General features: G+C 33.7%; 1 protein-coding gene across 3 annotated transcripts in view; it reads right to left on the bottom strand.

The window, feature by feature from the left end:
- The window catches only part of HBS1L (HBS1 like translational GTPase), an 86,638-nt gene that overhangs the window by 43,392 nt on the left and 18,887 nt on the right, over positions 1-24,359 (bottom strand). The window lies entirely within an intron of this gene.

Here is a 24,359-nt window from a genome sequence, read left to right as displayed (position 1 = left end):
ATACATAAGAATACACATACAGTTATAGATAGAAATTCAGTATATACAAAGTGATGCTTCAAATCACCAGGAAAAGCATGGGGTATTCAATACTGTATTGGGAATATTGGCCATTTGAGAGGAAGGTTCTATCCTATGTCTATGGTGTATCACATTCATGTGATATGTATATCACATATACAATAAGGAATGTATAAATTCCTTATTGATCAAGGAAATGAACATAAAGGAGAAACATATAAAAATATATTTACAATCTTCAAGTGAGGAAGTCTGACAAATTTTACATAAAATTTTTAAATTTCTCCCTGATTAAAGATACCACAAGCGAACATCAAGTATCTGGGGAAATATATATATGGGGTTAATCTATATAATAAAAAGAGCTCCTACAGGGGCACCTGGGTGGCTAAGCCTCTGACTCTCAATTTCGGCTCAGGTCATGATCTCATGATTTCGTGCATTCAAGCCCTATATTGAGCTCTGTGCTGACGGTGCAGAGCCTGCTTGGAATTCTCTCTCTCCCGCTCTCTCTGCCCCTCCCCCACTCATGCTGTCTCTTTCAAAATAATAAACAAAAATATTTTTAAAGAGCTCCTACAAACCACTTAAAAGAAAACTCAGAAAGAAAAAGTGAGAGATTAAAAACAACAACAACAACAACAACCCAAGTCAAATTACACAAGTCAAAGAAAGGTGTGGCAGAGCACAGGGGAGACGTGAATGGGAGGGGGATATAGGGGAAGGAGGACTAAAAAGGGAGGTGGCGGAAGACGAGGGACAGAGGGGGAGAGCCAGCAGACAAATAGGTAGGAGTACTTCTTTTTTATTAGCAGCTAGTGTTGCCAAGCTAAAGGGGAAAGAGAGTGCTATCTGACATTGTTGGCAAGAGCACAGCCTGGTTCAACTTTTGGTGGGGAGGAATGCGATAAAATGAAAATGCTACATAAGTTATACTTCTGGGAATGTGTTCTACAGAAATATTAACATTACTGTGCAACAGTATACAAACAAGATTTACTGTGGTGCTGCCTATAGGGCAAAAAAAAAAACCAAAAAAAAATTGTGGGTGGACATCAATAAGGGAATGGTAACAAATCATGATGCATCTAAACAATGGAACAGTTCACGTCAGATATAAAAGTAGTAAACCTACGTGCATGAAAAGGAAACCATTACACATTAAGTGGAAAAAGAAAGCACTATAATATTATATAGTAAAGGTGCTGTATCACTATATTAATGGCATTAAAAAGTCCACAGGAATGGAAGTGAACTTTTAAAAGTGATTACATCTACAGTGTGCTATTAAGAAAAAAAAAACTTTCAAAATTCATATACTTCTATGCTATATTATTTTTATAATTAAACATGTTTAAGTGAAAAGCATACATATTACAACAAGCACTTTAAAACACTAAAAACTCCTCTCAACTTTATTCTTGAGATGCTCTTGATTTTTCTTATAAGTTCATAAAGCAAAATCCTACTATTTGACAGTAACACTTAGAATCATCTTACCACAACCCAAACTCTTCCCATTAATGATCTTGAATACCACATACTACTGAAAACATCCACTGAAAAGTTCATGCTTGGAAACAAGAGTGCCAAGTTCATCCAATCAGTCATTCAATGACAACTTTATATTCTACATGCTCTATGAAGCTGAAAGTAATGCTCTAAAGAGTTTTGGTTTTTGGAATACACAACCCCCTTATTTAAACTCTGAAGCTCCTTGACAGCAAGGGCTGCCATGTGTTGGATTTCTCTATTTTTGCAACCTAAATATTTGATACACTGTACATCATTGATACATGATTACTCAATTGAACAAAATAATTTCATGATAGCTCTTTCAATGCTCTAATAAGGGTGAAAACTAAAAGGGAACTATAAATGTGAACTTCTTTGAAGAAGGTCATGGCAAAATCCATCCCGCCCGCCTCATATTCTCTAAAGCACGATTTCTCAACCTTGGTACTGATGTTTTGAGCAGGATATTTCTCTGTTGCGGGGAGCTGGACTCCCCATCACAGGATGTTTAGCAGCATCCCCAACTGTCTACAGACACAGCCAAGTGTCCTTGTGGCCCCAAATCACCTCCAGTTGAGGACTGCTCTACAGGTATTAGAAAAAGCACTGAATACGTATTATATACCCTATAATCACTACCTCAAATGTATAGATCATCTCCTAACTCATCCTCTTGCCCCCAAAATGATCAATTGCCTTTTCTTGTCCAAACATAAAAAATCCCAAAGTCACTGTTTTCTGATTCCCCTTTTCCTCAAAACTTCTATATCCAATTAATACTAACTGTATTTACTATTCCTCATAAACATTCCTCAAATTTGTCCTTTTCTTTCCTTTCCCATCTATTTAGGTCAAGCCCATAGAACCCCATGCCTGATTTACCTTTCAAGACTCATCTCTTCCCTATCATTCCCATAAATGAACTGGAATTCTCTGGCATAAACATTCTTGTTCTCTCACATCCGTGGCCATGGCCCATGCTATTTCCATGTTCGTGAAAATGCCATTATTTTCATGCAAATTATTGATATAAGGAAGCCAAGGCTTCTTGATAATGCATGAATCACAGAGGTCAACTTCAGCACCATATACTATGATCAAAGACTCTTAGATTCATTCTACAAAGATTTACTGAGAGCCTGTGAGGTATAAACACTGGTCCTCCCCACCCCACCCCCACCCCCCGTGTAACTGGCAACAGAATAAAGAACCTAGAGATACACTTGCATACTTTCATGAACCCCCCCATAATCACTCCATGTCAAAATCCTCCAGTTCACCAGAGTTTGGTAAAGTAGGTAAGACCTGGACTCTCCTTCAACATAGCCTTGGTGGAATCCAGGCTCTGCTACTAACTATGTGACTTCAAGTGAATTATTTAACTTCTGTGCTTAGGTTTTTCATCTATAAAATAACAATAAGAGAACCTACCTAACAGGGATGTTAGGAGATTTAAATAAGTCAATACATGTAAAGCACTTAGAGCAACACCTGACATATATTAAATACTCAGTGCTCCACAGTAATGACAGAAAGCGGCATAGTCTGTGAGTCTCTGAGATCACCAAAATACCAACTTCCTTTTCCTCGTTTGACACCAGGGAATCCACAGTTACAAATTACTCTCTGGCAATCACATATTAATTCACGATGGGGAGAAGAAAAATGCCAACTGTGTAACACTGTACTAAGCACTGGGATAAACAGATCAAATAATAAGACATAATTCCTATCAAAAAACAGAAGTCTACTAGAGATAACACACATACTACAATGTGAACTATGATAACACAGACAGGCATCAGAAAGGTACTGACCCACCCACACTGAAAGAACTGGGCAAGGTTTCCTTTAAAATATTTCTAATGAATCTTGGAGGACAAAATAAGGATAAGGGGATTGGGAAATAAGACACAATGCCTGAAACAATACAACCGCCAACAGATTGGCATGGCTGGGACACAAGCAAAGAGGGTAAGTAGGTTAGACATAAGAATAGAAAAGCAGGCAATGCATTTAGGGCCATGTACAACATTAAGACATTTAACTTGATTTTGAAATATAAGAAGAACCACTAACAGAATCAAAGCATTGGAGTAAAATATCAGAGCTTTTAAAACTTACTCTGACCACAGCATGGAAAATAGACTGAAGGCGAGACTGGAGAAAGAGCAGTTAGAAGACTGCTGTCCTAACACGTGTAAGAAATTCTACGGACTGACCTAAGATATGAACGATAGAGACAGAGAAAGGGATATCCAAGCTATTACAGGGTAAAATTAGGAATCCATAATACCTAGATGTATGTAGACAGGTAAGAGAAGTAAAAGTTCCCAGACTTTCCAGCAAAGAAGAATGAGCAGATGGTTAAGTCATTACCAAATAGAAAACACATTCCAGAGAACTAAGAGAAATCTGCTAGTCAGGGTCTTGCTTCTTTGTATGGGTCCTTTCATCAAGTGCACAATTACAGCAGTACATAGACGAGGACTGCCACCTTTTTTTTTTTTTTTACCACTGTTTAGATACAATCTTGGGTCTGTAGAGTTTTGCAAGTTAAATTATAACATGTTCTTGGCACTGGGGACACAAAGATGAATAACAGTCTCTGTTTTCAGACACAGACATAAAGACAGACAAGACTGAAAGAAAATACAGGCAAGGAAATTAAGAGAATTTTGCAGGAGACACTGCTATGACTACAGATGAGCAAGAACCGTAGCACAGGGAATAAGAGGAAACAGGCAGGAGAGGAAAATACACTCTTACATCATGATGATGAATTAAATGTTAGAGGCAGAAAACAGAGATCTTAATCCCTAGGACTCTAAATTAGATATGAATATAGAACATATTGGGTCTGAGATTCTTTCAAGGCAAAGAGAAATTGGATAGAAATCTGGATAATCATGTTTGCAGAGGAAAAGAAATGACAGCATCATTAAAACACATGAACTTAAGACCTGGGAATGGATGAGGTAGCTTACCGAAAATGAAGGCTGAGAGGGCAGGCAATGGAGGAACTCAGATTAATAAAGAGACAGGCAGAAAATAAGCATTCACATTCCTTGCAGAGTTCTCACAAGGAATTTAGAGTCATGGAATCATGCAATTTTGTGGGGTGTATTTTTAGAAGTCACTTGATCCAGTCCTTCATTTTACAGATGAAAATTTCAAGCAGATTTCTAAAGATCACATGCTTAATTAATGGGAACTTTGCTTCTTTTGTCCAGGCTGCTTCCAAGGCACACTCCCCTTTCCACTCTGTTTCCGGCTGCACCTCCTCCAGACTTCATGGGGTTGATTTCCTCAAGATTACTGAACCAGGTTTACTTTGAAGTTAAATGTATATGAAAACTGCTCAATCAAGTGTCTCTATAAAATGTTAATGCTTTGTCAAGATCATGATTTTGTGATTTTAGTGAGGCTAATCATTAGTACCTATTTGGATACTTCTGGTCACAGTTAAAGTTAAAATCAATAATTATGATTTCTTTTAATATTTGCATTTCAAAATCTCCAAAGAATCTATTTGGTTAGAGCCTAGTAGTTACATCAGTCTCTGCTTACCAAAGAAGTTTCTGTTTGACACAATTTTAATTTCCAATGGGAAATTGGATTGGTAGGCTAAGTTCTCCTAATAACAAACACATAAATACTAACTCCTTAACCTTCTGCTCATGCTGATTTTAGGAGGGGAAAGTGACATTTAGACTCTAAGGCATGCATCATAGCATTAGGCTATCAATTTTAGGTCATAAATGATACTCCCAAATTCTTAACAATGATAACTCCAGACCAAAATGATATGACTTGGAAGTCAAAAACCTTTATTGTATATTCTCATAAAACATATATTGTTTCCTGACTATAATGTAAAATTTCAATATAAAGTATGTGCCTTACCTCTCCATCCAAACTACAAGCTCCAGAAGGGTATTTTTTGTTTTCCAAAACATCCAGTCCAGTGCCTGGTACACACTAGGCACTCAAATATTTTAAAAGATTATATAATTTTATATATGGAAAAAAGCCAGTGATTCTCAGCTTGGGAGAAGAGGTAGATGAAAAAAACAAGGCCATCTCTGCCTCTCTTCCTTTGAAAATCCTTGTCAGTGGAAGATACTGATGCTGACAAAGTATTATTATCTTTCAGATGTCCTGAGACAGAAAAATAACTCAAAATAACATATCTGATATAGGGGCGCCTGGGTGGCTCAGTCGGTTAAGCGTCCGACTTCAGCTCAAGTCATGATCTCAGGGTTCATGAGTTTGAACCCTGCGCCAGGCTCTGTGCTGACAGCTCGAAGCCTGGAGCGTGCTTCGGATTCTGTGTCTCCCTCTCTCTCTGCTCTCCTTCTCTATCAAAAATAAATAAACATTAAAAAAATTTTTTTTAATGACGTATCTGGTATAAAAATATTTTTATAAATGAAAGAGTGAAGTTCATCTAAGTTAAACAATTTGACCACCCAGATTAACATTCTTTGCAAATTATAACCTACCTCTTGTTGACTGGTTTCAGGTTCATAACTAAAAAGATGTTTGAAGATCTGCCTCAAGTCAGGAAATTAGTTCAGATGACCTTTTAAGGTTCCTGCCCTCATAATCCTATTTTTAAAAATAACCAGTTAGCCTATTCAGTGAGAATCTCTTCCCCACGTATATACCATTAATTTCTAAATAACATCAACTATACAATATTTTTTTAACATGTTAATACTATCATCCACATCAAATAGGGTACTAGTTAGTGAAAACTGTTATGCAGGAAATAATACTCTTAAATCCAGTTAAAAATAACTAAGGTGTACTTGGTTTTGCCTATATAAAATTCATAACTAAACAGAAATATTACAAGGGGGACGTTCAAAAATATGGGTTTGTTTACTTAATGGCATTAAGTAATTTCAAATTTGAATAATACCTATAAAGATGTAAAAACACTAATATAGAACACTTGTTTTAAATTAAAATGGTTTTCACCATCTTTAATCTAGGTTTTTAAAGTATTCTCTGAAACAAACTGGGGTGTAAAAATTGATTCTACATTTAAAACTGTGTGTACAGACAAGTATAAAATATAAAGAAGAAAAATATAGGATACAAAATTGTATGTATAATAATTGTATTAAAAAATCTTGAGATAAAGAATAAATATGCATAGGAAAAAAGTTGAAAAAAATATGGCAAAAAACAAAACTGTTGTCTTTGGGTAAGATAATCATTAATGATTTTCCCCTTCTACATCAAGAATATTACTACTTTGATACTGAAGATAATAGGTTAATAGGTGATTTTAAAGAAAAGGAGAAAATATTTATAAGGTTAAAATAAAAACCTTCAAACTAAATTTACAACAGACTCTTAATGTAAGAAAAATTTACAATTTAAGGTAATTTGGATCAAAACACCTTAAGTTTAAGAAACGTTTAAGGTTATTTAGAAAGAAAGGGGGGGTAAGAGGGGAGTTCCAGGTAAGTATACTTTTTGCCATCAATCATCACTGTTCGTAAAAATGTTTCAAATATGCCCAGTACATATAGGTATTCACACACAAAAATAAGATTTTCATAATTTCAAAGAAACCAGTGTTAAATTTTCAATGAAAAACAACTACTTCAAATATGAAACCATTTCAGTGAATCTGACTATATCTTTAAATTCTAGTTACCAGATGTACATTCAAAAAGTACATCAGCTAGGTTACAGAGAATAAACCACTTCCTTCAATATTACAGCTGCACTGACTGTGATTTATTCAGTATGAATTATTTTTTCACTTTAAAACATCCTTTATATAGCATAATTTGCCTCATCAAATCCACCATGCACCACCACTTGCTATGACACAGAAGAAAAAAGTTTTCATTGGAATCAGATTTCAATTTTTATAAACATTACTGAGCCAGAAATCTTTAAAAATTGAAAAACTTCAGATGAACAGATTTCAACCTGTATATTACATTATATACCTTCAAGCAGTATCCACAAAATTTATAATCTAATGTATGTAGTGAATTTAAATTATGGTATTATAACTTATTCTATAGCAATTAAACATTCTTGCTATTTCAAGAGTTAAGGAACAAGGGCAAACTACATTACTAATAATGTTCCTTAAGAAAAATCCATTTACATTTTGTTAATATTGCTGAGATAAAAATTTCGTTAGACCAGAAATGGAACAAAACCTTCTTACTTTATAGAATAAAATTATATATATCAAACCCTTCAAAAACTACATTGGTGTCCCTTACCATTCTTCCCTAGATTTCTGTTTCATTTATTCTAAACCCTCCCTGAAGAAATCTCGTCTATATTCCTATCCTTGGGATTATCCACCCTTGGAAACATCCTAACAAATTTTGTTAATACTTCATGTCTTGTTTAGGCATGAATGCGTATTTGAGAAACACCTCCTCAACAATGCAGGATAACCTAAATTTAATGAGTTCCTACTATGTGCCATGAAATGCCATAATGGCTTAACATATAGCTTCATTTAACATTATAGGTACCCTAAAAAATAAGAACTATTATTATCTTAATTTTGTGAATAAGGAATTTGTGACACACAATGTTGAGTAATTTGCTAAAGGCACACAGCTAACAGGTGGTTCAACTGGAATATACATCCAAGCAATCTACACAAGTAACTGTGCTCTTCTCCAAATTACTGTGGGCACTAGCAGTGAGAATCTACTTCTAATCATAAAATCAGAGAAATGCTAAACATTTGGATAGAGAAAAGGCATAGAGGAAAAGGCTCATAGCATGCACATGAGCTGAAGTAAGAAAAAAAGTTTACAAGAACCTTGTTGAAAACTTCAAGAAGGAGTTCCAACTTTAAAAGAGATAAATAAAAATTAAACTGTATTAATAATTTAAAAGGCATTAAGTTTCATTAAGATTCTCATTATCTAGCTGTCATTTACACTTTTATTTTAGTGACTGCAAAATACACACATATGCACAGAGACACAGGCCTACATAGGTCAACCTAATCCATATTTCCATCTAGTCCCCAATTTCCTTCCTTAATTCTATCATTGGGATCTTCAAGAACATGGCCTTAAAGACAGGAAGAGGCTACTGCATTGAATAAACCTAAAAAATAAATAAATAAAATTAAGTTTTAAAAGGACATACAAAATGTCATATACTATCTGCACATATCATCTTGAATTCACATGTGGGACCAAGAGTCATTCCTAAATGATTTAAAAAGACCTGGTAATATTGAACACTATCCATATCCAGAAATAACTCCCTAATAACAAATGTAATGAACTTTAAAGCAATCAGTAAAAGGAAGAAAATAAGGGAAACCAACACGGTTTTAAGAGACTACTATAGCATAAAAGCTGGGTTAAGTAAATCAGAATACACTTTGAAGTAGATAGCATTATTGCCATTTTAAAGAAGAAAAGAAGTCTCAAATCCAGTCACTTTAGCAAGGCCATGCAGGTAACAAATGACAGAGCTAGTTTGCAAAACACTGATCTAATTTGAGAGCTACCACCCCTCTGATCCCACACACTACTGATACATACTGATATGATACATACAAGCCCATGCGTTGAAATTTTTTAAGAAAGTAAAGTTTTACCCTTCTTTACACACTAAAGTAAATTTTAGAAGAATTAAAAGTCAGACATTAAAAAAGCCAGACATTAAAAAAGTCAAACATAAAAAATTCATATAATTCTCTCAAAAGAAAATTTAGAATATGTATAACCTAGAGGTTGAGTTGTTTTGTTTTGTTTTTTACTCCAAGACTCGAACCCAGTAAATTAAAGACAGATAGAGTGAAAGTTTTTAAATTTTTCTATAGAAAAAGAGATCATAAAGAAAAAGACTAGGCAAACTATTTACAATGCGTAGAACTAAAAAAATTCTCTCTTAAACACTGGCCTTAGCAACATATTTATAGATATGACTCCTCAGACAAGGTAAACAAAAACAAACTATTGGGACTACACCAAAGTAATAGTGAAGGAAACCATCAACAAAAAGCAATCTACCGAGTGGGAGAAGATATTTACAAACTATATATCCGATAAGGAGTTAATGTCCAAAATATATGAAGAACCCATAACACCAAAAAAAAAAAAAAAAAATCTGATTAAAAACACAGAGGACCTGATTGACATTTTCCCAAAGAATACATGCAAATTGCCAACAGACACATGTAAAGATGCTCAACATCACTGATCATCAGGGAAATGCAAATCAAAACCACAATGAGGCATCACTTCACACCTGTCAAAAGGGCTAATATCAAAAAGACAAGATATAACGAGTTGGTGAGGATGTGGAGAAAAGGGAACCCTCGTGCACAGTATTTGGGAATGGAAACTGGTGCAACCACTGTGGAAAACAGTATGGAGGCTCCTCAAAAAATTAAAAGTAGAAATACCACATGAGACAGTAATTCCACTACCAGGTATTTACTCAAAGAAAACAAAAACATCAACTTGAAAAGATTTATGCAAAATGATGCTTACTGTACCATTATTTACAACAGCCAAGACATGGAAACAACCCAAGTATCCATCAATAGATGAATGGATAAAGAAGATGTGACATACACACAAATATACACACAAACAGAATAATACTCAACCATAATAAAAGAATGAAATCTTGCTATTTGCAACAATATGGATAGACCTAAAGAATGTTACGCTAAGTGAACGAAGTAGGAGAAAAGACATGTTTTCACTTACGTGTGGAATCTAAAAAACAAATGAACAAACAAAAAAAGACTCTTAAATACAAAGGCTGCCATAGGGAAGGTGGGTGGTGGATAAGTGAAACAGGTGAAGAGGATGAAGAGGTGCAAACTTCCAGTTATAAAATAAACAAGTCATAGAGATGAAAAGCACAATACAGGGAATAAAGTTACTAATATCACATGGTGACAGATGCTGATGACACTTATCACGGTGAGTACTGAGTAACGTATAGAATTGTCGGTCATTATACTGGACACTTGAAGCTAATACACTGTATGTCCACTATACTTCAATAACCACTTTTAATTGGTATCAATAATATAAAGACTTCAAATTAATAAGGAAAAGACAGCCTAATTAAAAATGGGCAAAGGATACAATTAGCAATCCACAGAACAAGTTCAAATAACAAATGAATATATGAACATACTCGATTTCATTAATGATCACAAAAAATGCAAGTTAAAGTAGCAATGACACATTAGTTTCTCACTTGCCAGACTGTCCAAAATCAAGAAAAGTAGTAATACCTACTGCTGGAGAAGGGATGAACCATAACTTTCATAAAGTACTGGCCATATCTATTTAAAGCAAACAATATGCCTTCCAACACAGTAATCCCATTATAGGAAATCAATCTCATAAATCAAAAGCCCTAGATTGTAAGGATATATATACATAGATGTTCTACAAGCAGTGCTGTTCATAAAAGCAAAAATTGGAAATAAAATGTATGTCCTTTAATATGGTAAATTTTTAATAAACTGTAGTATAACATTATCATGGAATATTACATAAATCACCAAAAGTTGAATAAGCTGAAAATATTCTAGTTGACAATGGATTATAAGAATATGAAATTATAGTATTTTTTAATAAAACATTAATGAAAAACCCCTGTATGAGTGTCTATTTTTATCTATTATGTGAAAATAAATAAATATATGGAAGAATCGAATCTAACAATGGCTAAGTGGGGAGAAGAGCCACGTGGGGCTTACAAGAAAACATCATGAATGACTAAAAAAGGCCTCAGAAAGTCAGGAGTCATTTAATAAGCACCCTAATGCATTACACTTTAATATAATCATGTTTTAACTGCACCTGTTCCTTAGTTAGTAGTAAAAGAGCACTTTATTTCTTTGAACTAAGTTCAGTTATCACTTGTTGAGCACTTTCTACGTGCCAGACACTGTGCCAACAGCATCACATACGTTATTTTACTTCTTTATAGAAACTTCTAAGTTAGGTACCATTTTCTCATGAGTAAGTGGTATTGTAGACAATACCAACCTCTGTAACAGCACACACAGTGCAGCACACAGATACAATTTTCAGGAATACGTAGGTGACTGTCACCTCAACAAGCAACCCAAAAATGACATAAAAAAGTCACCACCTTTGATGCTTATCCACTCTATTAATGAATGAAAACTTCAATACAAATATAAAATCCAACACTGAAATATAATTATCCTTTATAAAATGTTACAAATGCTATTATGAATAACAATTAAATGTAAAAAAAAAAAAAAAAGAGTAAATTAGCACAATCCATCCAATTGCTTTAAAATTGCATTAAAAATGCCCATACCTTTTTAACCAGCTACTCTACCCAATACTACTCTACAAATATCTTTTATCAAATAATTGAAAAAACACACATGTACAAAATATTTACTGTAGCATTTTCTGGAATAATCAACCAAAAAACTTAAGTCTGCAAAGTGTCTGATTAAATAACAATATTATGTTAATAACTGTTGGCATACAATAAAGGTCTATGGACAGCTGTTAGGGCAGAGGCAGGGGAAAATGGAGAGGTGTTATGAGTATAGAGTTTCAGTTTTGCAAGATAAAAAGTTCTGGAGATCGGCTGCAAAACACTGTGAATATACTTAACATTACTGAACTATACACTTAAAAAATGGTTAATACAGTTGCTTCCGTATCTTGATTACTGTGAATAATGGTTCCATATCTTGGTTATTGTGAATAAACATGGGAGTGCATATAAACAGTGGTCAATATGGTCAACTTCATGTTATATGTATTTTACCACAATTACGAATAAAATTAAACAAATTTTTAAGAAACTTTTAAAGTACGTAGCACATGACAAAATTACAACAGACTTAAAAAGTGATGTGTGGTCCCATTTAAAAAAAAAACTAATATTCTCCATATATATAGAAATAGGTACACAATGTATAAGAAGAAGGACATTGGTATTAGAGGCATCTTATTCTGTATGCTGGTTTCACCATGTACTAGTTTTGTGGCCTAGGACAAGAAGTTTAGCTATTTTTGAGCTTCAGATCCTTCAACTGTAAAACTAGGATAAAAATAATCCCTCCTCTTTATGATTATTGAATATTAAAGGAGATAACAGAGATTAAAGACAATGTTTAGTACAATATCTGGCATATAAGTGTTCATTAATATTGTCTACTATTATTGCTTAAATGCATCAAAATGCTATAGTTCTAAATTCTGAATAATAGGATTAAGGTACATGTTTTTTCTTCCATTGGTTCATTTGAATTTTCTAGTTTTACTCAATAAACACTATTATTTATTTAAGCTTTTGCCTTAAAATGGTACCAAGTTATCAACTATTAAAAAAAAAAAATTAAATTTTTCAAGACCTAAAACCAAACCGAACTGTTGCTCAAGAAATGGAAGACCACAAAGTAGTTCTGAATTAAATAAACTAGAAAAGGACTTCATTTCTTAGGATTGCTCATTTGCAAGGACTTGGAAATTGATACCAATTCTCTATACATGAAGGCCAAGTCTCTTGCCAAATTAATACTATCAAAAAAAAAAAAATGCTTGAAAGTAACTTTTGAATACCTCACTAATGATAAAACTGGTTTCCCTGGCAAGGGATTTAATTTTATCCTTAAGATATTTATCAACAAATACCAAACAAGGTTCAATTTTACAATATAAAAGTTTGCTGCAAGTACTATGTAACAATGAAAAGGGCACTGGAGTTCAAAAAAACTCCATTTGAGTTACAATTTACCTCTTAACACCGATGTGAAAGAAGTCAATTTATTTATTTAATATAAGCCTCAGCTTCTTCCACCTAACTCACAGATTCTCCGAACGACTAAATACAATACATACAAAGCCTGAAACACAGTTTACATTTCAATATATTCTATTCCCTATCGTTTCTTGAGAGGTAGCAGCTCCCAGACAGAACACTACATACAGCCAAGAAAAAGAAACAGGTAACATGTTCAGAGGGAAAGCACCTGGCTACATATGGTGTTTCCAGTAAATCATATGTAGCCCTCAGGGGGCTACTATAAAGCTCTACAGGAAAGTCTGTGACCTCAATCTGGGTCTCCAATGGCTACCACATGTTTTTCTGATAAAAAGTGAGTATGAAATAACTAAAATGAATGCTGTCGTTTGCTTCCACTCTATTCCTTGTTGAACTACTTAACAATGCTTAGTATGTACACAAAGCACTCAAAATATACCAAAAGAACTTATAATTGCCTTGGAATGAAACATGAAAGTATATAGCTATAATCAGATTATAATTTCTATGGTTAAAAAAAAAAAGTAATTAAGCCTAAAAGAAAACTCTGTATTTAGCATTCATGCAATTCTTATATGGTACTGGCTCTAGCAAGAAAAAGATAAGCTGTTTTGAGGGGTTAAAGCAAATTATTTTTAAATTAAGCAATTAGTGTTTAAGTTTTTCCAGTGTAGGTGTACATACAAAGAGAATCTTAAGACCCATCTGAGAACGTTCTGAACCAGATGAGTTTTTTCAGTGAAATAAACCACTTCCTTTCAAAAGCCCACATAATTTTAAAGCAGAAAGTCAATGAACTCTGAAGTTTTCTGTACAAGTATAAAATACTTCTAATTGCTTGAATAAAATTACTCAGTGATAAAGTAGTGAAAAAAATTTTTCAAAGAGAAAGGTATTTTACAGGGGACATCAAAAATATTAAATATGCCGACTTTAAACTCCTTACAAAAAAGGATTAAAGTAAAATGAAACATATTTTAAGCACTTTACTAAAAGTTCATGTTTAGAAGTGTTTAGAAGTGTCCTCATATTAACAATTTTTCACTGTAATATAGACTTTTCAAATTAATACTGGGATTTATTTCCAGGACATGTTAAAATCTCACAACATGCTCTACCTGAGAAGAAAGAAGGGTGGCATCTCCTCCTAAAACTCTCATGTCATTTGCTTTTCCATTTCGTTGGGTGATGTTTAAGAGACAAACAAAACACAATAAAGAAATAGAAATGATCTTGTTGCAAGCATTTACAACTCTTACAATTTTATCTTTTTTTCAATTCCCTACACCTTCTCTAATGAACAACCTACCATTAAGACTCAAGAATATGAAAATCATTATGTGCATACTTATAATATTTCAGACATTCAAATAGAATACAGATATACTATATATATGAAGATTGCTTGACTTATTAAGAAAATAAGATACAGAAAATAACTATATCCTCACTATGTACAATTAGAGTTTATTTTCTAAATGAAGGGAAAACAAGATGAAATTCAAAGGGAAAGGAAAATGAATAGATTTCTAAACAGTATGAGCAAGCCAATATTAAGACAAACCTTATCAAAAATAGCTCAACTGTAAAGTATACTATTAGAATATATTTCTCCAGTCTCCAAAACTTTTAAACAATCAGTTCTTTTTTTTTTTTCCAATGTTTATTTTTGAGAGAGAAACACAGAGCACAAGTGGGTAAGGGGAAGAAAGAGAGGAAGACACAGAATCTGAAGCAAGTTCCAGGTTCTGGGTTGTCAGCACAGAGTCTGATGTGGAACTTGAACCCATGCGCTGTGAGATCATGACCTGAGCCAAAGTCGGACACTTAACTGACTGGGCCACCCAGGTCCCCCTAAACAATAAGTTCTTTTAATGATCTGATTAAATAATTATTGGCTACTTTACTTGTAAGGTGATAGCAGTATCAATTTCAAGAACTATAAAAAATGTTAAATTTAGATTACATAAGATTCCTTTTCCAGATTTGCAGACCAACTATTTTTCTTAATACTTACTTTTTTTTAGGTCAACTATTTTTCAAGAATCAAAATAAACCCAATGTTAGAAAAAGCCTCCAAAGCAATCAAGAATTAAACCTCACCTCACACAATAATATTCATTGTGTGGGAAATTACTTTCTTCCAAGTTAGGTTGACTATACAATTATAAACATAAATAGTAAGACTTTTTCTGCCAAGAACTTTCCTTTCAAACAATACTACATGTATTTCAATTTCTGGATGTTTTTGTTTAAAAAAAAAGAGTCTGTGTTACTCAGTTTGGGGAGTATCTTCTCCTTTGGTAGGTTTAAGTGGCAAGGAAAACACCATCAGAAAACTACAAGATTGTCCCAGGATTTTACTCCCTAAATATATGTTCTTTTAGCAGTCCGCTCATGAATGCATAACAAAAGTACACAATAACCTGTTCAAAGATTATTTGTATTTGCTATTGATTTTCCATTTTGCATATGCTAACAAAATGAACTAAAATGTTATCTAAATTAAGGAGACACATTGACATTTAATGCATTATTTTAGGCATCAGAGTTCTAGTTAATTATGCCATAATAAAAGGCTAATTTTCACATAGGTATTAAGTTCTCAGTCCAAAATTCCCAAAAGTACAAAAACACTGAAAAAATCTCTAAATGAGAAATAGAAGAAATTTCTCTCTACACTGTTCAGTGTTATGTCATGATCAAGTCAGGCTGATATGGATAGAGGAATCATTATACCTAAGCATTTAAACCTTTGCTACAGTCTGCCTTACTGACAAGGCTCTCAAATCAGTCTAGTTTTACAGCTGAAAAGAGGGTGTTTAATAGGATCAAATGCTCTAAGGAAAAATTATACACTTTCTACCCTATTTTTCTCCCAAAACACATACACGGGGCGGGTGGGGGGAGGGTAGAAAGAGAACTAAGGACAAAAGAGAAAATGATAAAAACACCAGGAGAAAAAGTTGGAAAGTAAGCCAGCAGAACTCCAGAGAAATGCGGGCCGGGGAGTAACACTAGAGAAATAAAAGCCACATTAAAAGCAGCATAATCAGACTAGCTAGCAACATACAATAATAGAGAGCAGCACACCAGTATCTGCAAAGCCCTCCACAAAAGCAAGAGGGACCTAAAACCATGATCTGTCAACTGGTCATGCAAATATAGGCCCACAGAATCCCTTTCAAATATTCAACAACTTGGGAAATATTTCACACATGTATATTTTGCAAGAAGAGGATGGTGAGCGGTCAAACCAGATGTCACAGTCAAATGAGACAAATAGAAGCCTAATCATGAAAACGCTATTTTAAAATGAACTATGGTTGTTTTGAAAGTAAGGAAGCTTTGAGTACAGAATAAAATAAAAATGCTATACATCTTGGCAATAAATAATATGACTAAAAATACAGGACAAAAAGAGAGAGGGGGCAAGTATAAGAAACTGTAACTTTGACGAGCTCGACTTTTAAATCCAGGACTCATTAAATTAACTGTTTAAAGTTAATAGTTCAGTTAATAGAAATGTAAACATAAAAGTTATAAAGGTAAATATTTTAACTAAGAACTTAAAATATCAACAAAAATTATGAGAAATAGGGAGGGGATGAAGTATAAATTAATTTCTTCATCTTCCATAATGAGAGATCAACGTATTTCTTAGTGCTGCCAAATTAAAGTATGTTACTATGTTACAAAGATAGTACAAATCTCCAAGTTACCAAACAGTACACACCAAGTCAAAATACAGACCATGTATCACAGAAGGTATTATACCTAGCCTATCCTTTGACTCTGACAAACGCAATTATATCTACAGGAGGCACAAATAACCAAAGTGACTCAAAACATTGAAAGTAAAAGGATGAACAAGTCCAACTTAGGGAAAGCAATCATGACATTAAACAAATTGAATTTAAGTCAAAAAGCATAAAACAAATCAGAAAGGAACTTTACATTAATGAAAACTTCAAATCCACAGAAAGATCATGTATCTTTACATATCAAAAGGCATAAGGTAAAATCTGTAAGTAATAAGATGAAATAAAATGGAAGGGTATTATTATATTTTAACTTACCTCTCTCTCAGCCTACAATTAAGGAAACGGATTTTAAGTCAGCCCACTGAACCCTCTAACAATTTAAAAAGTAACTGACAGAAATGTATCATATTTTGTATTCCTCAGACAGAATTCATATTCTTGGCAAGTGCCTATGAAACCATTCTAAAACTACACTGGGCCTCAAAAAAAAAAAAACAACCTCAGTAAACTTCTAAGGGCACAGACCACATTCTCTAACAGTACAGTGAAATCAGTAATCTTAACAAAAATAACGAAACTTCCACAATAACCTGGAAATTTTAAGACTTTCAGATTCTTGGCTTAAAAAGGAAATCAAAATAAAAATTGTGAATTATCCAGAAAATAACAGTAACTCTAAAGGAACCCAGAAAATAACAATGATTCTAAAAGAACTCATGAGCAAATATAGTATCCACAGGAAAAATAGAACTACAGAGACTTAGGTAAATAAGACAGAATGTAAACAATGCGTATCAACTACAAAGCAGTGGGGAGAAATAAGGAAAAGGTGGAGCTAGGACTCCAATCTAACAATTTATTTCTCACAACAGAGAGACAGATCTGCAACTAAATGGTGGGTCCATGAGTATCTGTTATATTATTTTCTTAATTTTTCTGTGTTTGCAATCTCATAAATTAAAATTAACTTCTATAATAAAGAATTGAAAATGCATTTAAGTTAAATTAAATGTTCCACTCAGAAAGGCAGAGAAAAAAATGGAAAACAGATTAGATAATAAACAGATTACTCACAAACTAATGAAAAAATATACCAGTAGAACTAATTATTAATCCAAGAGCCAATCTTTGGAGAATGAAACAAATTAAAAGTAATAAAATCAAGAGAAAACAAAGCTGGCAGAGGGGAAGAAGAAAGTAGAGGGGAGAAAACAAAATAAATATGGAGGGGCACCTGGGTGACTCAACCAGTTGAGCCTCTGACTTTGGCTCAGGTCCTAATCTCACAGTTCGTAAGTTCGAGGCCTATACTGGGCTCACCGCTGTCCAAGTGGAGCCCGTTTCAGATCCTCTGTTTCCCTCTCTACCTTTCCCCCACTAGTGCTCTCTCTCTCTCAAAAATAAACATTAAAAAAAATTTTTTTAATAAAAAAAATAAAAATGGATATTGGGGCACCTGGCTGGTTCAGTCGGAAGAGCATCAACTCTTGATCTTGGGGTCATAAGTTCCAGCCCCATGTAGGGCATAGAGATTACTTAAATAAAACTAAAAAAAAAAAAAAAAAAAAAAAAGAATGGAGATTTAACTAAATATAAAAGAATCTAAAAAAATAATGACAATGTTTGCTATAATGCTAAACAAATACACCTGAATGAAATGGTTTTCTAAGAAAAATAAAACATTCAAACTGACTCTAGAACATTTCTCTATTGAAAAAGATAAATCCTTTGATGACACAAATAATTTCAATGCTCTTTAAATTACTTAAGGGTAAAGAAAAACTCTTCTTTATAAAAAGCATCACAAAGAGGGACACCTGGGTGGCTCAGTTGGTTAAGCGACTGACTTAGGCTCAAGTCATGATCTCCACTTTTGAGTTTGAGCCCAACATCAGGCTCTGCCGAACCCACTTTGGATCCTGTTTCCCCTCTCTCTGCCCTCCCCTGCTCATCCTTGCTCTCTCTCAAAAATAAACATTTAAAAAATTAAAAAAAAAAAACGCATCACAAAGAGAAATCAAAACCTGAAAGAACACACACATATACACAAGTGTAAATTAAATTTGCGAATAGATGGAATAACCATCAACAGAATATTAGCAAATAAAATCCATCATATTAAAAGAATAAACTACCATGATCAACTAGGATTGTTCCATATTGTAAGTCTACTAGAAAATCTATTAAAATTATAATGTTTCATGTTTAATAATGTAATGTCTAAAGCCTTTTGCCTTTGATAAAGACAATATATTTTCTCCAAACATTTTGAAAACATTAAATATCTCAATAAAAATTAGAACTGGATTTTTTTCCCCCAGATAATTTGACCAGCTTGTTTCTAAAGCTCATGTGGAAAAAAAAAAAAAACCAAGAGAGATAACTCAGGAAAACTACGAAAAAGGAAAGAAGAAACAAGATAGCCTACAAACATTAAAACCAAATCAAAATTGTGTAAAAATTACCACGGTAACTAACGATCTGGTACTGGCATAAAACAAGACAAAGAAATGGAAGAGCACAGAGTCCCAAAATACAGAGAGATAGGAAAGAATTTAGTGTATGTCAAAGACGGCAGGTTCAAATCAGGTTAAAAGAGAAAAGGGACATGTAATTAAACAAAAGGTACTGTGACAAATCCAACTGCTGGAAAGACAAAAGATGCTGGTGAATAAACTGCATTCCTAGCTTCCTCCGTAATGGCAGCTAGATCAAAGAGTAAAAGGTATTAGAAAAGAAAAAGAAAAGAACAGAACAGAAAAGAAAATCTGTCAAATGTATTAGAAAAAATGAATGATTTTTTAAAAAATTATCTTTTGCTGGAACAGAACTTTCAAACAAAAACCTTTAAGAGAAAAGATTGACGCATTTCAATACACGAAAATCAAAATTCTATCTTATAAAAACAAGCTGGTAATCGGAAAACAGTATTTTCCAGGCATACAACAAAGGACTAATGTTTTTTTTACTTTTAAGTACATGTACACATATATATACAATACATACATTGTATATGTACACACACAAAAAGTCATTATGAAAGACAACGAGCAGAAAAATGGGTAAAGATTAAAAGTAGACAGTTCCAAGAAAAAGAAATACAAATAGATTTAAATATACGATAAAGCAGTTAGCCTCACTCTATTAAAAACATATAAATAAATGAAAAAAATATTTTCTAATGATCAGGTTGGTGTAATACCAGAAAGAGTAATAACCATATCTGTGAGAATCTGCACAGAAATACTCAGAAACCTGTGAGAAAGGAAATTAGTACAATCTCTGTTAAAGATAATTAGGCAGCATCTATCAAAAATTTAAAGTATATATTTTTTGGCCCAGAAATTCAACTTCTAAAAATGTAGGGTGTTCATTTTGGGGTCATTAGTGATAGCAACTGAAAACACTTAAAATGTTTATCAACAAGGGCTATTTAATGTACAACCACATTAAGAAATCCTACACAGCTTCTGAAAAGAATGAGATTGATCTCTGTATAAAAAGTAAAGTCTGCAAAAGGCTTTGACAACTGGTACAGATATAGAAGTGTTACAGCATCTTCCCATTTGTCTAAATATATACATGCAGGTTCACATAGTGATATGCAAGTAAAGTTTCTAGAAGAATAATACAAACAATACAAATAATACAAAAATACAAAACCCATAGAAGCTGCGTGGGGGCCATGAAGAGCAGTAGGGAGACAGGTAATAAAAATAACTGTGTATGCACACACAATGTCAGATGATTTAAGTGCTGTGAGGGACAATTCAACAGGACTACAAGGGAAAGGGACTATATGTACAGAGGGGTATAATTTTACATGGAGAGGTAATAAAAGGAATGCAATGAACTAGGGTGCCTATGAAGGTTCCCCTCCCCAGGACTGGGAGTGAAGTGATATATAAACTACAACATGAAGGATGATCAGCCAGGAGAAATGGGGGTGGTGGTAGGGGCAAAGCACTATACAGAAGCAGAGGAAACTCAGGTAGGTTTGTTCGGCGGGGGGGGCGGGGGGAAGGGAGAGAGGGCGCACAAAACAGAAACAAATTCAGAAAAAGTCTTTTAAAATAATTTAAAAGGTTTATACAGAGGACAGAATATTAGAGCTTCATTTTAGAAAAGTTACTCTGGTTGTAATGTAGAAAGTGTTTTGGGCAAAATAAAATGAGAGGTAAAGAAACCAGTTCATTTTTCAGTAATTTTGCTCAAAACTAATGGCCTTTTAAGAGGTAAACTGGCAATAACGATGGAGAACAGTGGGGTCAAAAAATGTACAATGCCTCCTCGTTATTGACGGTTTCCATATTTAGAAATTCACCTATCCACTAAAGTTTATTGGTAACCCCCAAATCACTATTTATGGCACTTTTGCAATCACTCCCAGACAAATGCAGAGAAGCAAAAAATCTGAGTCACCCAACATGCACATTCCCTGCTGGGTCAAAAGGTGATAGATACCCTGCCTTCTTGTTTTGGCTCTTACACCATAAACAAGTATCCTTTTTATGATCTATTTCACATTTTTCACACTGTGATTTTAGTTGGCTACTTTGCTGTTTAAAATGGTCCCCATGAGTAGTGCTACAGCACTGCCTAGCGTTCCTAAGTACAAGGCAGCTGTGATGTGCCTTATAAATAAAAGCCATGTGTTGGATAAGCTTTGTACAGGCCTGAGTTATAGAGCCACTGGCTGTGAGTTCAATGTTAATGAATTAATGATATGTAAATAATACATTTTAAACAAATGTCTTTTGATAGATACATAAAGTAAGGTTACATACTGACTGACAAAAATGTTGTGACCAGAAGATGAAAGGAACCTAACCCTGTATTTCCTGTAAGAGCAATGCTTCGGCATTTGAGAAGTCAGTGTTGGCATACTGCACTTAGTGTTCACTAATTTGTGATTTTATACAATGTAACTACCACAAATAACGACAATCAACTGTATATACACAGATGTTTTTACTTATTTGTAAAGCAGGAAAAATAGGACCGGTAATCAATTGTAAGTAAATGAGGGAGAGAAATCAAGGACGATGTTAGCTAGGTTTCTGGGTTAAGCAACTGGAAGACAGAGATACTACTAAGAAAAATAGGAAACAGAGGAGGCAGCAGCTTAGATCAGGAGGGCAAAGATGTCAGCTTTGGAGAGTGTAAAGACGTAACTGCCACACTACAATCAATATAATTATGTGTTTAAGTACCCACAACACCCCTCCCATCTGAGGTTAACAATCATTGCTTTGTTCACCTTGTGATATCTCTTGCAACTAAAATGATGTGATGTTTTCCTTTCAGTCATATAATATAAACCAGGCACGTCAACATCAGAAATGGGTACTCTGTCAATTCTTTCCCCTTCTACTTCCATCCTTGCAATTACAATATCCATATTCGTTATAACCTATACTTTAATAGGATTTCTATGTTAAGTCCTCAAAAGTAAACACATATGAAATTTTACCTTTTGGAAGGCAAGAATTTGAACTGGCAAATATCTTAGAGGAAATTCTTTACAAACAGGTAGTTCTTTTTTTTTTTTTTTTAATTTGTTTACAGGAACATAGAAGTAGTACCTTCAGCATAAATTATTAAAATTCCATTCTGAAGGCTCAAGCTTATCTAAAAATCCCTATAGATAAACTGTGTTGTTTTCTTACTTAATTTTGGAGAACCTCAGAATTGTAATTTATTTCAACGTCGCTTTTACAAAAATGTATATATATACACTCAAAATGACATCTTTTACACCCTAAAAATTAAAAACACAATGTATAATTGCATATACTGAGTCTTATATAATTTTAAAAGAAAACTAGTAAAGAAATTACTATCAATCCTTCCCTGTTTAGTCAACATTCTCTTTGTTCACACAAGTAATAGAAAACAATTTTTAGGCTACTACAAATCTGACTCTATAAGCAAATACATACTTGTAGGAATACAAGACAAAAAAACTTGATACACAGTTCTTCCTCCATGTATAACTGTGCACTTGTTTATTTGTAGTGGTCCACATATAAATCCAGGATCAATTTAAAAGGTAAATAATCACATACGAACCCATTATCTTCTCTTAACTGTGTTTATCTTAACAGTGCTTCCCTTTACATACAAAGAAAAGCACTATACTGGTTTTATCTCTGATGTGAAAATCAGTTGTATGACCTCCCACCGAACACTAAAAACAAAATATAACACACTTGGGCTATTTATTACTACTTATATGAGAAGACAAAAGGATGAAAGGAAAGTTCAAGAAAGAAGAATTAAAAGCCAAAGGAGGGAAGGAGGTTGGAATGCCGATTATTAAACTGGAAATAGGAAAAAGGTAAAACAAAAAAGAAAAGTCAAGCAAAGTGTTCTGTAAGGAAGTGAAACCCTAGTTCTTGCCAATTAATGGAAAGAAGAATCATAACCAAAAGAGCCAACCAAAGACTTGAGAATGCAAAAGGACAAAACATCCATGAACATTAGATCATTTAAAGACAAAAAACGTGACCAAAACTAGTTATTTTAAATATCTTTTGTATTTTGTATCATTTAGAACATAATTACATTATATCTATTCCTAAAGTAAAATTTTAATCATAATGCAAATAAAAATGACTTTGCACTACAAAACTGGTATTAGAATTGGAAAATAAATCAAAACACTTAGCATACCTGAGCTACCAAACAGCAGTCAAAAACGGGCAGTTGGTGCAGAGTACGCATTTAGTGCGAGCAAATCATCGTCACTGAGGTGTATCCATAAACAGGCACTGGTCGCTTTATCAAGGGCCAAAGGCCAAGGGTGGAAAGGGCAAAGGGTCTTCTCGGCTCCGCTCTGAATCTCAGAGACTGACAATTCCTTACTCAACAAAGCCAAGTACATGTCATGTACTTGCCTGATGGACCAGGAGCCATGACAATGGCAGGGAGACCTATTTAAAAATTGTTGCCTTTCCTATCATCCTGCAATATAGGATTTTCCCTAAAGAAATAATCTTATAAATGGTAGTTACAATCCTAATGAGCCAACAAAGGGAAATCTAGTTCACTACAAAATCTACTTTTAATGGCTTAAAAGTATTACATTTCCACTTGAAAATCTGTTATAAAAGATGGTAAAATAATAGTACCACTGTTCAACTTTAATATGAGTTACATAAATATTTGTGGATTCACGTGCAAAGTGGGTACACTTGCATTAACACTTAATCTATCAGGAATTTTGTCAGTTCCAAACTCATAGAATACAATTCACTT

This window comes from Acinonyx jubatus, chromosome B2 (genome assembly GCF_027475565.1).
Source record: "Acinonyx jubatus isolate Ajub_Pintada_27869175 chromosome B2, VMU_Ajub_asm_v1.0, whole genome shotgun sequence".
Classification (NCBI taxonomy): domain Eukaryota; kingdom Metazoa; phylum Chordata; class Mammalia; order Carnivora; family Felidae; genus Acinonyx; species Acinonyx jubatus.
The sequence above is the reverse complement of the archived record's forward strand: the minus strand, read 5'-3'. Positions and strand labels throughout refer to the sequence as shown.